Source organism: Dermacentor silvarum, chromosome 3 (genome assembly GCF_013339745.2).
Source record: "Dermacentor silvarum isolate Dsil-2018 chromosome 3, BIME_Dsil_1.4, whole genome shotgun sequence".
In the NCBI taxonomy this organism is placed as follows: Eukaryota; Metazoa; Arthropoda; class Arachnida; order Ixodida; family Ixodidae; genus Dermacentor; species Dermacentor silvarum.
Window position 1 is genome coordinate 72,870,254 of NC_051156.1, and position 16,456 is coordinate 72,886,709.

Consider the following 16,456-nt stretch of genomic DNA (forward strand, 5'->3'; position numbering starts at 1 on the left):
ATAGTACTTGTGCCTTCTGATGACCCAACAGATGCTGGTGAACTTCCACCGCTGGATGTACAAAAATTCAATGAGTACTCCATCGTGCTTTACGGTGAACATGCTCCGCTGCTGAGGAGTACAGTGCATCAAGCAGTGATGAGAGTGATGTGTTTGTGTGACCAACACAGCATCTCGGCCTCCTGCGTGCAAGACCTCAACACTGCAATCGCTGTTGAGGCACATAAATGCACAGACAAGTCTGTGTATATGCGGGTAGTGGTGGTTTCAGTTTTTCAGCATGGAAATGGCACCGAAACGAACGGAAGCTAGAAGTGCAAATAAGTTGTAGACTGAGGTGCACCATGGGCTCTTACAAGGAGGAGCTAAATAAGTGAAAGGAGTGTCGTCATGTGCCGTGTTACGTAGCAGCTGTAGTGGCTGCACACTGCAACAACATTGCCCCCTGCTTCCTCTTCAACTGTCATAAATTTCTAGAGAGCAGAACTACCCTGGCCTGAAAATATTGTGCCATATGACGTGGTAGAAATCTCTCCACCTGCATGTACGACTACATCAGGTCTGAAAGCCTCCTTTGAAGCTTGAGTACACTCCGGCTGGCACTACTTCTGGAAGCGTAGACTTCACCCACTTAATCGAAAGAGGCTTGAAATGGAGGCCTTGGTTGTGCCTCGAACTGAGGTCTGCTGACTTTAAGACACGATGCACATCTAGTCAAGCCAGTAGCAAAACACACTTGTTGGAAAAGCAAGCCTGGGGACTGGGCACAAGATGCCAAGACCTTGTGAACCAGTCTTGAGTGGTGCGTTTGTACAAGGATTCCCATTGGTTACCTGTTTACATGAAACTGCAGTGGTCGGCAATTGCACAACATTATTGCACATGTCCTGAAGTAGGCTGAGGAAGTGTTTTAGAAGTGTAGAATTTCGAGCCAGTTGGTGATGCATATTTGACTACGTATGGTGAAGTGCAACAGACATAAAGGAAGTCGAGTTTGTACAAGGATTCCCATTGGTTACCTGTTTACATGAAACTGCAGTGGCCGGCAATTGCACAACATTATTGCACATGTCCTGAAGTAGGCTGAGGAAGTGTTTTAGAAGAGTAGAATTTCGAGCCAGTTGGTGATGCATATTTGACTACGTATGGTGAAGTGCAACAGACATAAAGGAAGTCGAGACAGACGAGACGAGTGCGAGATTTGAAGTTTTACTTTGTGAGGGACAATCACAAAAGGAACATTGCTGCCTTGAAGCTTATGTACTGTTGAAGCCTGCTACATTGCATTGACCACCCGGCAGACTTGCGTAGAAAGCTCTTTCTGGCATTTGACAAATGTCACGTAATCGAGAATGTTCAGCCACAGCTCTTGGCGCTTTAACTTGGAAAGAACGAACAGGATAGGAATCTTCCTCGCACATCAAAAATTTGTACAAGGTGCAGGAAAACAGCATTGTGAATAGAGCCAGTTAGGTTCCTTACACGAACGCATACGTCCCCAACAAAGATGAAAAAGATATATGCTGAACAAACACTACAAGGTCTGTCTGCGGCTGTGAGGTGTATAAAAATGCAAGCACGAAACCTGTGATGCAAGCTTCGCTAGCACAGTCCTGACACTCTCCCCCATGAAAACCATGAAGCAACTGTTTCTTGCTCATGGCCACCTCATGGCCACAGCAACTGTTTGCAGCACATACACCAAAATCATCTTGGCTGTTAAGGCAACCAGTATCTTGATGAATGTCTGATCTGGTTGGTCAGGGACTTCTTTTTTTTTTTTGGCAGAGTAAAGAGAGTACCAGGTTGCACTTCTCAGCAAGCAGACATATGAACCAATAACACTCACCAGTGTGTCTGTTGCAGAGAAGTTGCTCTCGGATCTGTTGAGAAAAATGCCATTGGACCTCATTGGGTCGTTCTTCATGTTTGGAAGAAATGTTCTCGAAGCAATGACTACATGAGTGCATGGACAGTCGTTGCAGGGTTTGAAAACTGGAACTATGTCTGCCAACAGCAGCATGATGAGCACAAGAGAGAGTAGCTCCAGGGCCAATCAGCTAAAAGCAGCAACTTACACAAGCATCTGAAAATACAGCATTTCCCACAAAGAAACAGGCAAGTGCTTAGGCAGTCTGCTGAACCCAGAGCACTTCCACCCACATTTCACGTCGCCACTTTGGCTATTGTGGGGGGCCACCTCGTGCGTGATGTAAAAGAAAGCTGGCTGTGGCCTGTGCCTGTCACTAATGGTTAAACCACGATCTGCAGCTGTCACCGACAGCCTGGTCTACTACGAGGACACAGGTGGCTTTCTGTACCCATCTGCTCGTTTTCTCAATATCCTTCTTGGACTGAAAAACTACATTAAAGTGTTCCACCCCCTCCTTCGACCAGTCCTGAATGCAGGATCTTCCAGGAAGCATAATACCCTTCTCCCCTCCAGATAATTGTCTCGACTAGTTCTATTAGGAGCAATAAGGGGATGTGGGCCATGCATAAGGTGCTGTTCAACCAAAGAACAAGGTCTGTCTGGTCGAATTGTACCAAGGTGTCTCCTCGCTACGTGACTTGACACGGCCCCAAGCCCGGGCCCTCTGCGAAGTTTCAGCCCAGTGAACTTCTTTTTCAGCTCAGCACTTCAGCAGCCCCTCCCCCCCTTCCTCAAGGCATTGAAGAAGGAGTGGAAGCACTGCAAAGGGCGTGTTCGATTGCTAATAACTACACTTCTGCTGAACGCATTTAAATACTTTTTGCGGCAAAGTATTTCTGAAAGTGCCTATTTTAACTTCAAGTGCCTCTCTCAACTACGATAAAAAGTGGTTCAGGGCCCCTTTGAAGACTCAGTCGGCGACCGTGGCAGCCACTGAAACAGAAGTGCGCTTTTACACGTCAGTTGCGAGTGACATGAGATGCAAACATCCTTTGCACATCATTATGCTGCCTGCCTTGACCGCAGCTCCTCTTCGCACAGCTTCTCTTGTAACGAAATGATGAATCGGGATCCAGTGACATGTCTAGGATTGTGGGGGGAGGGGGATTTTTGCACAAAAATGCATGCAATCTAAGGTACCTTATGGAAACATTTTAGGCACACACACAAAAAATAGAACTGCTATTTATGACTAATCAGTTATAATATCGTCTATACAAAAAAACAAAACAGTTTTCGTGCAGTAAACAGCTATAAATAGAACACGAATGGGGAAGAAAAAGTGCACATTCAAAAGTTTCTTCCTCTAGCTATAAAAAAAAAATGTCACAGTTTCGCCCTAAGGGCGAAGCAATGAATGCAATAGCAATACAGCAATGTCATACGAAGTAAGGTGAGCGGCTTTGGTAGCAATATGAATTGTAGTAAACATGAGCTGATTAAGTAAGCAGGTGTGCTGCGGCGTAAGTAGACCGACATGAAGAGAGACTCGATGACCACGAGAAGGCGCGTGTGAAACGGTGGTGTTGATGAGAAGCGCTTCCCGTGGGAAGCGCGTGCGAAGGGACACACCTGTAGCGCTGCACTGCCGATCCGGGCAGCATTGCATGTGTAGCGTGCGTTGGAAAATGTGAGCCGACTATTACTAACTGAATGAACAAGCGTGGTGTGAGCGCGCACAAACAAACACGAATAGATCACACTGAATGACTGCAGACAACGACTGTCAAAACGCTGGCAGCAAGCATACGCCGCAGCGGCGGAAGGTACGTGCGGTCTATCGCTTCAATGGAAACTGAGCGGCGAATGCACGGCGCATAAAGGTCAGAGCCGTGTGGAGATAAGAGACGGTGCAGACGAGCGACGAGCGCGGTTGTTGGCAGAGTAGAAGTGCGCCCCCCCCCCCCCCCCCCCGCTTTTTCCGGTGCTGGCTTCCTGCTTCCTTGCTTGCGTGTGGGAGATTGAGTGCGTTCGCTCTCCGTGATAGCGCGCGTCCCCGCACGCTTCCGCTCGGGCATACGGCGCGTGGCGAAGATTTTATCTATAGGGAACCTCACGGCGACGACGGCGGCGACGCCGACGGCAGAAATTCGGTTGAAGTGTCCCTATAATTGCTATCGCAATAAAAAAAATTGTGTAACAATTACGATTGCATGCATCTGAAATTGTTACCGTGCCGTTGACACAGTGGCATGCATGTTAACGCTTGTGCCTGCACATTTACTGTCTGCATCATTACGTTCTGACAAGTTTCAAACATGCCCTTTATGTTCGGTGTACTGGTGTGCCGTGATGAATTTGACGAATGTGGCTTGCAAAAATTATAAAAATCATCATTCAACATTGCCTTGAAGTATTAAGAATTCTTCATTGTTAAAATTGCTAAAAGTTCAAATTTTCAGGAAGTGAAACTATTTAAAGTTTCGAACTCTTAACTCGGCAATGAAAAATTTATCAATTCTGTATGTTCCATCTATTAGTACATCTAAAGCGGACAAAATGTATAATACACCACTCTGCAATATACCATTATTGTGCGAGTATAACTTTTGCAAAACTCTTGCAAACACTGTAACAAATTAATGTAAGCTGTAAATTTATATACCGAATTTGTACGCTTTAGATGCTCTAACGGATGCAGTTTACAGAATGGCGATATCTGGTTTTAATGCAGAGGGACAAATTTATAAACTTCTGGCTTCCACTTTTTTTTTCAATGTATAATTTAAAGGAATTCTGGTAAATAATTCCGCTTTCACCTTCATTGTGAACAAGGCTCCCGTGCGGGAGCCGAAACGTCTTATTATATTTGTCAACTTTCGTGGTCGGTGTCCGTTTTAATTGTTGTCATAAATAAATTAAAGCTGAAAATCAAAATTCCGCTTACAAACCAGTAGAATTTAACTGGCATTGTTAGCATCGACATGGCCGATGCTAACGTATCGCAGAATACGTAATCTATCTTTGAATTTCGGAAGTAGGCCCCCTCCAAACGGACAGGGCCTCTCAAAAATTGGCCTATAGGCTCATTGGAGTGTCCCTCATCTTTAGTAAAAGGCGAAAGATTAATGCGTGGATTTGAGGAGAGACCTGAGCAGTTGACGAAAAATTTGATGGCCGACCCACGTCACCCTGGCTAACCCGACATAGCAGTCAGGTTGCGGAGTGTGCTGTTCGCGAAAGTTCACCTTAAAACAGTAGTCTGTACCCATTTCACGCTTCCTGTGAGGCATACCGTAAAATTCCGAGCAAGCGCCCCCACCCGTGCAAGAGCCCCCCCCCCCCCCCAACTTCACTGCTAATTTCAAATTTCCGCGCCGTTCCGGGAGAGCCCCCTCCTCCTCCCGCTCCGCACCAACACTGGCCTGCCACATCCAGTCCACGAAAATAATGGCAAATTCGGCAAATCGCACCGGTGCGCATCGGGGCGCCCCGATGAGCCATTTCATCGAATCATGGTCGTACCCGGGTGCCCCAGTGGCAACGTTTTTAGATTAGGTTAGGTTAGCTAAAAACGTTGCCCAGTGGGCACACGAGTGCATCGGGGTGAACTGCGGCTGGCGGTCTCTAGTTCACGGACCGCCGGCTGACGGCGAGATCTGCCTCTCGCACGGCACAGAGGAGCTCCCTGCGGCACAGCGACGTGACAACTCGGCGATAGAGGAGTGGTCGCGGCTACGCTCTGGCATCGCTGTTAGCTTCACCGCTGCTATCACTTGCCACCGATATAGTCGCTAGGCCTTTTTCAGTTCACTTCGAATCTGTAGCAGACGGCGCTTCAGCACGAACCGCCGACGCTCCCAAGCAGCAATGTTTTGTTACCGTCGTTGCCGCTTTACCCTCTCTACAGTGTACTAGAAGGGGGCAGTGGGCTTACTCTCTGGCGGAGGCTATGTGATGCGGCAGCTCCACGAATGTCGCAAATAAGAGCTTCTCCGATAGCCCGAGTGGCAGCGCTGGCGTCGGTTTCAGCAACATTGCGGGCTATGTACAAAATATGTTAATAGTCATGGCTAGGTGGCGTATGCCACTGCCCGGTTTAAAGGGTTCAGCCTCATCCATCCATCCATCCATCCATCCATGGAACGTGGGTGCGACGGTGCAGCTGCCTAGTGCCCGCCCAGTGCCCGATCATATTAGTTGGAGTTGCTGAGCTGCGTTGTTTTTTCTGTGGACGTCGTCGCGTGGGTTTTTTTTTTCCTTCAGTGTTTTTTTTGCACATAGCCTGCAAGAGATTAGTATGCCTTGCAGTAACTGAGCCATGCCGCGGCATCGACAAAACCACTATTACGCGCCTGGGTGCCAAACAGGCTATGTTTATGTGATGGATGGGCCGAAGTTGTCCTTTTTTGGCGTCCCGAAGGATAAATATAGGCGGAAAGAGTGGGAAAAGGACCTCCATAAAACCTCCCCTGGAGGACACGAGCGCAGTATGCGAGCTCCATTTCGAGCCACGTTTTGTGCTCAACTCCACCGCAGTTCCTGATCATTGTGAATTGTTTTTCTTTTTATGGTCTAGTTAGGTCAGTTAGCGAAGGAAACTGCGAGGAAGGTACACTTGCCTCCTTACTGGAGGTTGACTCTCTCGAAGCATCAGGTGACAGAAATGAGTGCAGTCAAACTGGTGCTAGCGCTACTGCCACAGAGGCACCACACAAACGTGGTACGCCAGCATTGCACGGGCCTGCGGGTTTCAAACGACCATATCCAGCACGTGGCCAGAAGTGACTCGAGGCTCACTTACCACATTGCGGGCTATGTTGCGCGGAAGTGTATTGTCAATTCCAGCACAAAATGCCAAGAATGCATAAAGCTGCTCACTATGACGCCACCAGGCGAAAGTTTTCAACTTGCCCGGCTAACAAACTCCTGTGACCGAGGAGGCCTCCTTTATCCCTCCAGTCAGCTGTACGGCTTTGTGAAAATTCTAGAAGATCTTTTCACAGAATTCTTCTCTCAGAGTGAGCTACACTCTGACAGCGTTATGGATATGCTGGAAGTTGTTAAGAGTAAGCTTTCCCTCGAAGTTGGCTGCAATGTACACGCTCTTAGCCTCACAGCTAAAATAATTAGTTTTTACATTGTCACACGTCTTCATTCTTATGTGAAAGGAATTAACTGTGACAAGGCAGGAAAGCGGCAGAGGGCCAAGCAGCTGAAGTTGAGCCATTGCACATGAGTTGAAGTGCATGAAACAATGGCTTGCTGTACTTTTGCAAATAAAAGCTTTGTGTCAGAAACAGCCCTGTCAACTTCATTTTGCTTACCCTTATATAACTGTACATAAGCATAGGCCGGAGCCTTTGTCAAGTGAACTAGTTTTCACTTTTTGTTCAGGCCTCTCTCCATTTCTTTATGGAAAAAACAAGCCTGATTTGATTTAACAAATGTTTGCCGGCGTAATGATGGTTAATAATAAACGCAGAAGGCTACTGTGAAGCATGGAATAACTAAAGTGGAACAATGAAATATTTAAGCCATATATACATATTCATTTTGGCTAAGCAAAGGCACAAACCTGGTTAGCATGCCTGATTTTTTTTTGAGCCCAGCTGGGAAGTACGCACGCACTGTTTTCTGTCTGACAAAATTTTACATTAGGTCGACACGGCATGAAACCGTTTTCAAATTTTTTTACGATTGCCCGGTAATTGGGAAAATTCGAAGGCCCTTTCCACATAAGCGACATCCGTCAGCGATGAGCTCTTTGCACAAAAGGTCTAAGAGTTAGGATAGGCAGCAAATTGCCCAAGAGTTGCCGTCTTCCTTCTCTACAAAGGTACTATTATGGCAAATATCATGTGGCCTAAACAAATATAGTGCTTGCTAAAGATATGTAAAGACTGTCAAGTATGCCAGAATTAAAAACAAATAAGAGTGTGAACTGCTTCGAACTGAGCCGACAGAAACGAAAGGAAAATCAAAGCTTCTGCAAGCAAAGCTTCCATGATGATGATGATTATTATTTATTGGCATCCCCTTTGAAACGGGGCGGCGACAACTAGTCACCTAGCCTGCTTGATTTAATCAGGTATACTATACATGTTCTTTATCTAGCATTTTTGTATACCTCTCATTATCTTTATTTTTCAAAAATATACTATTTTTCAAAAATATACCTTGTACCGCTGCCTATGATTTTAAGAGATCAGGTCGTATCCATCTTTTCCCTGCTTTTTTTCCACCAGTACTCTAATCATCTCTTGCTGATCTCTACAGCTGATCTGTTTATGTTTCCTTCCACTTTAAACCCAAGCGCTTCTGGCAGTTGCACGTTACCTACGGTTTTCGCTGGGTGGATCCCGTCGCATTCCATTAGGATGTGCTGAGTGGTCTCTGGATCTTTATTGCAGCATACACTTGTCTCATCTAGTTCCGAATATTTGTTCCGATATGTTTTCGTCCTTAGGCAACTGGCTCGAGCCTCAAATAGCAAGGCACTGCCCTTTGTGTTATCGTACAGATTTTCCCTTCTAATTTCTTTCTTCTCATTCTTGTAAATCTTCATTGTCTTTTTCGTTTCCATTCTTTGCATCCAATTCACGGTCTCTATTTCTCTCACTTTCTTTCTGATGACCCCTGGTTGTCTATTTACTGTTTCGATTATCCTGTACTTGGTTGCCAACTTCCTTGACCTCTTCCTCCATTTTGTATCCACGCTTTTCATGTAGAGATACTTGTGCACTTTAGCCGCCCATTTATTTTCATCCATGTTCCTGAGCCTTTCTTCAAAACTAATTTTGCTCTGTGCTTCTCTGACTTCAAAAGAGGCCCAGCCCATGTCACCCTGCACTGCCTCATTTGTCGTATTACCATGTGCTCCCAAAGCCAACCGGCCTACTGATCTTTGGTTAACTTCCAAACCCGCCAATATATCCGATTTTAAGCATATAATTGCATTTGCGAATGTTAGCGCTGGCACCATTACTCCTTTCCAGATTCCACGCACCACCTCATACTTATTGTGGCCCCACTGTGCTCTGTGTTTCATTATTGCTGCATTCCGCTTCCCCTTCTCCATTGAAGTTGCCAGTGGCGCCACCTCTTGGATGCGACGCTGACTGCATCAGAGGAGCGGCTGAGTAAGCCCACTGCCCCCTTCTAGTACACTGTACCCTCTCCTCGCAATAATTTCACACGATGAAAACAACATGCTGATATTTGCGGCACCACCAGCTGCGATGCGAGCATGGTTGAGCCGCGGTTCGCTGTCTGCCGTCGGTAGCCATGCACTGCAGCTGAGCTTCACTTGTATCGGAACTCTCATTAGTGCTAACCGTTTCACCGAGGACATGGTTTTTAATAAAGTGAACATTACGCGTCACTTTACTCGAGCGGACATAATTTTGCCTGGAATAGAAGCTGCATAACCAATGGTTGTGTCGCCGGTCGCGGCGACGCGCCGGTGCAGCGTCGATGCGCTCTTTCTGTAGTTCTTTCGGTGGCTTTGAGAGCGATAAACACCACTAACACATCTTTGGCTTAATAAAGTTCATGTTCAATAAAACTTTAATGCTATTCCCACTGCGCTTTTTTTTGCGTGAAAATTTTGTCGTGGCCATCTTGAATTTTGGTGCCGTTCCGGGATGGGGCTTCTGCGTTGCCCAGGGGGTGCTGCAAAAATGGTGCTAAAAAGCGCCCTCAATCCGAAACTGGGTAGTACCAAGCTCGGTCGTCTGCTTCGGAAAGCACATTTACAATATGGACCCGCCACTTTCGATTGTGTTGTACCACGGCTTGCAGTGAATATCGGGCGCCGATGATTTTTTCAGGGGTGGCACGCTGCGTAAAGGCAAGAAATTATGCAACACTGAATACGTGTATGCCGTTCAAGAAATAAGCGGCGAAGTTTTAGCGCGGCGTCAATCGCAAGTGAAGCGAGTCACGTACGAAGTTGAACTTCAGGTAAGGTTTGCACGCTGCTAGATTCAGGCACACAAAGGCGAGGAAATGCTTGCTATAAATGAATTCACAGCAGCGATAAGCAGACATCATGTGTACGGAATTGCTTGAGCGCGCGACAGTACGCGCCGCGACACCAGCGGTCTTTCAGCTTGCCGCGAAACGGCGGCCCTCCTGCAATATTTGTTGACTGCATGCCGCTAAACAAGTAGTCATGCCTGCGCTGTAGTAACGGCCATCTGTCCCTTTAGCAACTGATAAATAACTGATGCACTGCATATGAGCTCGCAGTAACGTACTACGTGCGAATCGCGCTGCAGTGCGAGCTCGTGCGCTGCTCGCTTGATGTAGCTTTTAATGACAGCGCTCGAACATCGATGTGCTGTACTCAATACTTCCTTGCTGTGCTGCCTCAACGTGCTGGCTTGAGGTCAAGGATGAGCACATTTAACTCTCAAACCTGTGCTGCCCAGAGTGGGGCAATGAAGTTATCCTGCGTGCCCGACGCTCCGCTTCGTGAGGCCTTGAAAGAAAACGGTAGAATCTGATGTTGGGATTCAGGCCTTCTTGCTCATGGCAGCTCACGACGCAGCAGTAACGACGGTGACGCTTTTTCGCGGCTGAGCTAGGTCTCTCCGGATTGGCGTTGCCGATTCCTTCTGCTTCCAGCATTACGTCCCATGGCACACGGAGAGTCCGTTTTCGTTAAACTAGGCTGCGGCCAGCTCGCAGCGTGGTCTCTGAGAAGTGACGAGCCTTTTCGCACTCGCAACAGGGCCGAAAAAAGTGCGAATTGACGAAAAACTCGGGCTGGAAACGTGCTTCGCCACAGCCAGGGCTCAATACTACCCAAGCTGGTACTACCCTGATAACTTCTCTCGCCGCCACCAGGCGCCGCTACTATACCTTGAACTCCAGTGCAAGACGCCCATAGCGCCCCCCCCCCCCCCCTAACTTTGCCGGTAATTTCGACTTGCTCGAGGGGGGGCGCTTGCTTGGAATTTTACGCTAGTTTGGTCACGTCGGCAATTCTATTTCGACTTACTCGAGGGGGGGCGCTTGCTCGGAATTTTACGCTAGTTTGGTCTCGTCGGCAATTCTCTTAATCATGATTTATAATTGTTTTTAAACTGCTGTCAAGATGTAAAAAAATAACGTGTGCTTCTGATCTAACGTGCATTCCGTAGCCGCGACTGCTTGCAAGCGCGACGGTCCTGCCCTCTATTGTACGCGCCAGAAATAGAGAGCGCGTGATTAGTTCCGTCGCCGGGAGAAACAACTCGGAGTGGTTGCATTTTGCCGTGACCATGGTATTACTTTTCGGCTGCGTGTTTGAAATTTGAGAGCTAAATGTTATCTGTAGCCAATAGTTTCACGATGTTTAAAGGGCCCTTCACCTGGCCACATAGCAAATTTCGGTTATATGCTGGAAGTTGTTACGTCCCCTCATGGGAGGGTTCTACCGCAAGAAATTTTCAAATTCATTCATATTATAATAGCCGAAGAATAATTAAGAACAACTTCATTGAAAGTCTGGCGAGTTATTCGGGGATTTCGGCGAGAATATCTCCGCCTAGGCGTAGGCCACGAGCCCTTGAGCTCTGGCCGCGTCTTCGGCCCGCTGGACGGCCCAGCGTTGGTCTTCGAGGGCGGAGCAGAGCAGCGTAGTCTCCCAGCGCGTTCGGTTCGAGGCTGCGTCCCCACCCAGAACCCCCCTTGTTCGCAATTTCAACTTCGCCCACCCCCAAGTTTATATTGGCCCACCCCTGCTATAAGCTTCCCCATGCATTTGCTAAGGAGCCTTATGTGTCTATCTGTGTGGGTATTCTCTTTTTTTTTGCTTCAAATTGTTCCTTATCGCTTAAAAAAGCTACTATCTGCATTTACACTATCATAACGATTTAATGTGTTAACTTTCCAAATTACGCATTTTTGTGCAGATACAAGGCATTACACGTTTCGCTTGACAGGGCTGAGGAGCTCGCGAAAGAAAGCTTAAACATTAATAAAAATTTTCCACCGCTGTATGGGCACGCCTGTCCGAGGTGTAGTGGCTCGCCATCACTGTATCACATTTCGTGGGGTTGCCAAACAAGACCAGCAAATTTAAATACATTTTTAGGTAAATTTAAACTATCAAACACTTTGGAGCAATGGGAGGCACAACTCGCCAGCTCTGACCTGGAGTAGGGAGCCTGCTAGGGAGCCTACATTCAAGCGCTGTTTTAGGGTGGTGACAACACCAACATTTTGACTGCTATTTACCGCCAAATTTGGTGGGTAACCATTTTGGTCCCCAGTCTGTCTGCCTTTTTTTGTCACGCTCTGATGTACTCATGTTGGCACGTGATCTATTCAATTTCTTTAATTTAGTTTTGCGTGAATGCGCACAAGAAACCTGCATACATCTTTAATATACTAGTCCTTTTATTTTAACACATCAAACTTACTTTTCTATTGCACGTCATGCGACACATAAAGCAACAAGTTATTAGGCACGATGGCATGCTCGTGGTAGGGTTATCTCACGCCAAGAATGTGAACTGCATTAAGAATTGTCGTTGTCTTCCAGTTGTACATAATATATAAAGGATGCTTTTCGAAGTGTGCTGTAATAAAGACTGTCCTTACTAGTCTGTTTAACTAAAACGTAGACGTGCCGTGTACGGCGCTCAGATGCGCCATTTGTCTCTGGCTGCTGAGGCCAAAGTTTATGAAAAGAAGTTAATTAATTTCACGTTACCAAGGGTTGCGGGAAATGTGGTCTGTCGGTTGGTCTTTCGCCATTTTGTGCCCCAGATTTAACCTGCCAATTTAGCTGGCGGTGGCAAGTACCCTTACAAAGGCTGTCACCTGTCTGTCAGTGATGGTAGCTTAGTCGACTCCCCAGAAGGAGTGCTTGCACTGGCAAGGCAGTTCTACATGAACCTTTATGCTGAGCCAGCTGCCACTCCGGCTGTTTTTCCATTCGTTCCACCAAGTGAACCGCCGGAAGTTGGTGACACAGCCATAGTTGAAGACGAGCTCTTTTCAGCATTGAAGTCTATGAAGCACAATCGCAGTCCAGGATCCGATGGTTTGACAGTTGAATTTTATGTGAAGTTTTGGAAACTGTTAGGGAAGCCTTTCACATCATTGGTGAACAGGCTGCTCAGTGAAGGGACTTTGTCAGCGTCTCAAAGAGAGGGGCTAATCACTCTCCTGTGCAAGGATGAGTCGAGAAGCACCGATCTAAGAGCCTGGCGGCCCATCACACTTCTGAACTGCGATTACAAGCTCATAGCAAAGTGTCTGTGTATGCGACTCACTCCAGTTCTCAACACTGTTTTGGGTCCATACCAGGCATGCTGCGTTCAGGGGCGTTCCACTCAGCTTCATGGTTTAGCAGTTAGAGACCTTCTCCTGTGGGCAAATACAAGGAAACTTCCCGGTATTTTCTGCTCCTTTGATCAGGAGAAGGCTTTCGATATCATTAGCCACAGGTACGTTTTTCGGGTTTTGAAGGAGGCCGGCTTTAGCGTGGGTTTTCAGCGTGGGTCCAAGCTTTGCACTCGACCGACTTCTGCTGTTCTCATACAGGAACGCGTCTTGGAGGCTTTCGTTGTGGGTCGTGGTGTACGGCAGGGAGATCCGCTCTCACCTGCTCTCTACGTACTCACAATCGAACCCCTTCTGCAGAGGCTATCCTGTGGCAGTAGAATTGGCAAGTTCCTACTTCCACCAGATTCCCCTCCAGTTGCACTCTTCACCTATGCAGACGACTTGTCTATTGTCGTCCCGGACGAGGCATCAGCATGCACCGTCCTGGACGTCATGGACAGTTACTGCAGGGCAAGCGGTGCGAGGTTGAATAGGTCGAAAAGTGCAGCCATGTATTTGAACTCCACTCCGTCCAGCCCACAGCCCGTTCATGGTCTAACCGTGATAACGCGGTTGCGTATTCTAGGTTTCCAATTCGATCCAGACGGTCTGTCTTCTGAAAACTGGCAGCAAGCTAAAGAGAAGCTTGAAACCAGGATTCAGGAGTTCAGCGTGTTGTCGTGTCCATTGACAGCTAGAGCGAGCATTCTTAGGTCTCTTCTTTTTTCTTTTCTCACGTATGTAGCATGTGTGTCCCCTGTTCCAACCCGAACCAAGCTCATGTTGGAGAGGGTTCTCTTTCGGTTTCTTTGGAAAGGGACAACTAACTGGTTGTGTAGCTAGGCAGGTGCTTAAGCTGCCCAAGGATAAGGGAGGGCTCGGAATTCCCGACTTGGGCATCGTAGCTACTGCACTACATGTCAGGTGAACCTAGGTTGCCTTTAGCTCAGATATGCTCCTGACTCAAAGCTTTACTTCCTTCTTCCTTAGCACTAGACTCCGTTTGTTTTCCTAGAGCACATTCTCTCACTGTGTGCCTTGCTCAGGAAACCCGTCCCCATTCTATGCGATGGCTGCCAATTCATTGGCACGCCTTCGCAAGGTCCATTCCAAGATCGACGTAATTTCTACTCCGCTCCAAGAACTAGTTGATATCCTTACCCCCAATCTTCCCCCGCATTGCGAAAGGTATGACCTGTCTTTTCACAGGCCAAGCTGGAAGCTCATTACGGCAAGCTTCCTTGACGCCAGGCGAGCTACATTCATGTACCGCCTGGTGCGAGGATGTTTGCCGATTAGCTTCCGACCCTTCACAGCCATCCCGGCTCGTGGAGTGTGCCCCTTTTGTGGCGGTCGAGAGGATACAGTTCACATCTTTTCGCAGTGTTTACTTTCTGCTGCTCTCCTCCAACGGATAGCTAGTTTGTTTAGTCTCCCAGGCGTTCCATTTCAGACAGTCCGTTTCTTGCACCCTTTGCCTAGCCAGGCGATCAACTAGTTCGTGCTTCTTCTTGTCGAGTGCTCATACCAAGTTTGGTTAGCACGCTGTGATGCGGTTTTCGGGGGAGGAGCGCCGGGTCTTCACGAAGTGCTTGGAAAAGCACGGAAGGAAGTCTGGTTCCATCTCACCCGGGAGCGGCATCACCTAGGCGAGAAGTTTCTCGAAGTGTGGGCTCGCCCTGCTGTGATTTTTGATGAGTCAGGTGGAATGCTTTCCATTAAGTTATAATGCATGCTTCTAAGGTCACTCGACTGGACAGCATGCGCCAGTCGATCTACGTGTTTCCGTTCGCCTCAGTGGAACACGAGTTGGAACCGGTGCTGGCGCAACAGAGTGCGCTGCGCCGCGGACGGCTTCTGTTGTCTCCATGGTTGTTTGCCTTGACACCTTTTCCGTCGAGGTAATCCAGGGATCTGATGGGCTCATGTCCCTGACGACCGACATGGCTGTTTGTGTGAAGCGTGAAATAGCACGGTGTGCGCCGCTCCACAGCGGCCCCCTTGTCCGGGAAGGACCTTTGGCCCAAACCAAAGCCCTCCACCCAGTCAGCCCGGGTAGGGGGGGGGTGCCGGGGTCAATGTACCGAATGATGCTGGGTTGATGAGTACGTGTACGCTCTGGGGCGCGGTACCTACGGGTGCCAAGTCCTCTTCCCATCTGACAACGGCACTCCAATGAGCCTATAGGCCAATTTTTGAGGGGCCCTGCCCGTTTGGGCGGGGCTTAATACCGATATACAAAGAAAGACGCGATTTCTATTACATTGGTATCGGTTGTGTAGCATGCGAGTAGCTAAGCAATTCCGAGGAGGTCTCGTCATACTGCGTCTCAGAACGCACGAAGCGACAGAACGCACATTAAAACTTCGCTGCGGCATTATTTGTTGTGTGCGCGTGGCTGCTTCTTATATTCTACTGCACGTGAAATGCGAAATCAACCGCTGAATCCACTTCAGCAGAACGTATGGCGTTCGAGAAAGCTAAACAGATCTGCCGGGTGACGGATGCACGGCCGCTGTGTTACTGTGCATTCGAGCGCGGCCGTGACCGAAGCTAATGTTCAAATCGTTCTGCCGCAATGGTTCTACCATTACGTTAGCCGTCATGTAAATCCACAAGCCTACATTAGGGCCCGGTAATACTTTAAAATTACACGTCTGTTTTTCCTTGGAGGGGATTAAACTATTCATACCTTTTTCAAGACGCGTATTCCGGCGTGAGCAAACTCTTTTTTTTGTTATAAGTGTTTCAGCGCATGCATCTGAATTATTACTTATAACACATAATATTTGAATGGTGTAACTTAGTTTCGCAGGCGTGGTTTACATAAGAGACATCAAGAGGAAGCTTTAGCTCGGGCCCAACTTTGATGCCGCCTATTCAAATACATGTAAAACGCAGAAATGCTTTTCTGAGATAAGCGCTTGGCTGATTTGAATGTTACGGCGTTTGAGGAAGTTAAATTTTATTTGATTGTAAGCGGAATTTTGATTCAGAGCCTGAATTTATATAAATGAATTCTTTTAAATTATACGTTAAATAAAAATGGAAGCCATAAGTTTACAAATTTGTGCCTCTGCATCAAAAATAGATATCGCCGTTCTGTAAACTGCATCCGAGCATGTGCGAAATGCTTAGCCGCAGATCCAAAGTGTATGTGCGCGATGACATGGTAGCGGGTCCGAGGATTGATTGCGCGATGTGCTTGGAAGTAAACTTGAAGCGGGGGGGGGGGGGGAAGTACGAAGCACCGATGCTAGA

The 16,456-nt window shown here is 47.6% G+C and overlaps 1 protein-coding gene and 1 non-coding gene across 3 annotated transcripts in view; one reads left to right on the forward strand and one right to left on the reverse strand.

The window, feature by feature from the left end:
- LOC119444477 (zinc finger FYVE domain-containing protein 21) overlaps positions 1–16,456 on the forward strand; it is a 45,248-nt gene that overhangs the window by 17,944 nt on the left and 10,848 nt on the right. The window lies entirely within an intron of this gene.
- On the reverse strand, positions 4,915–5,031 carry LOC119446987 (U5 spliceosomal RNA). The gene has a single exon (XR_005190887.1). It is a non-coding gene; the product is annotated as a U5 spliceosomal RNA (small nuclear RNA).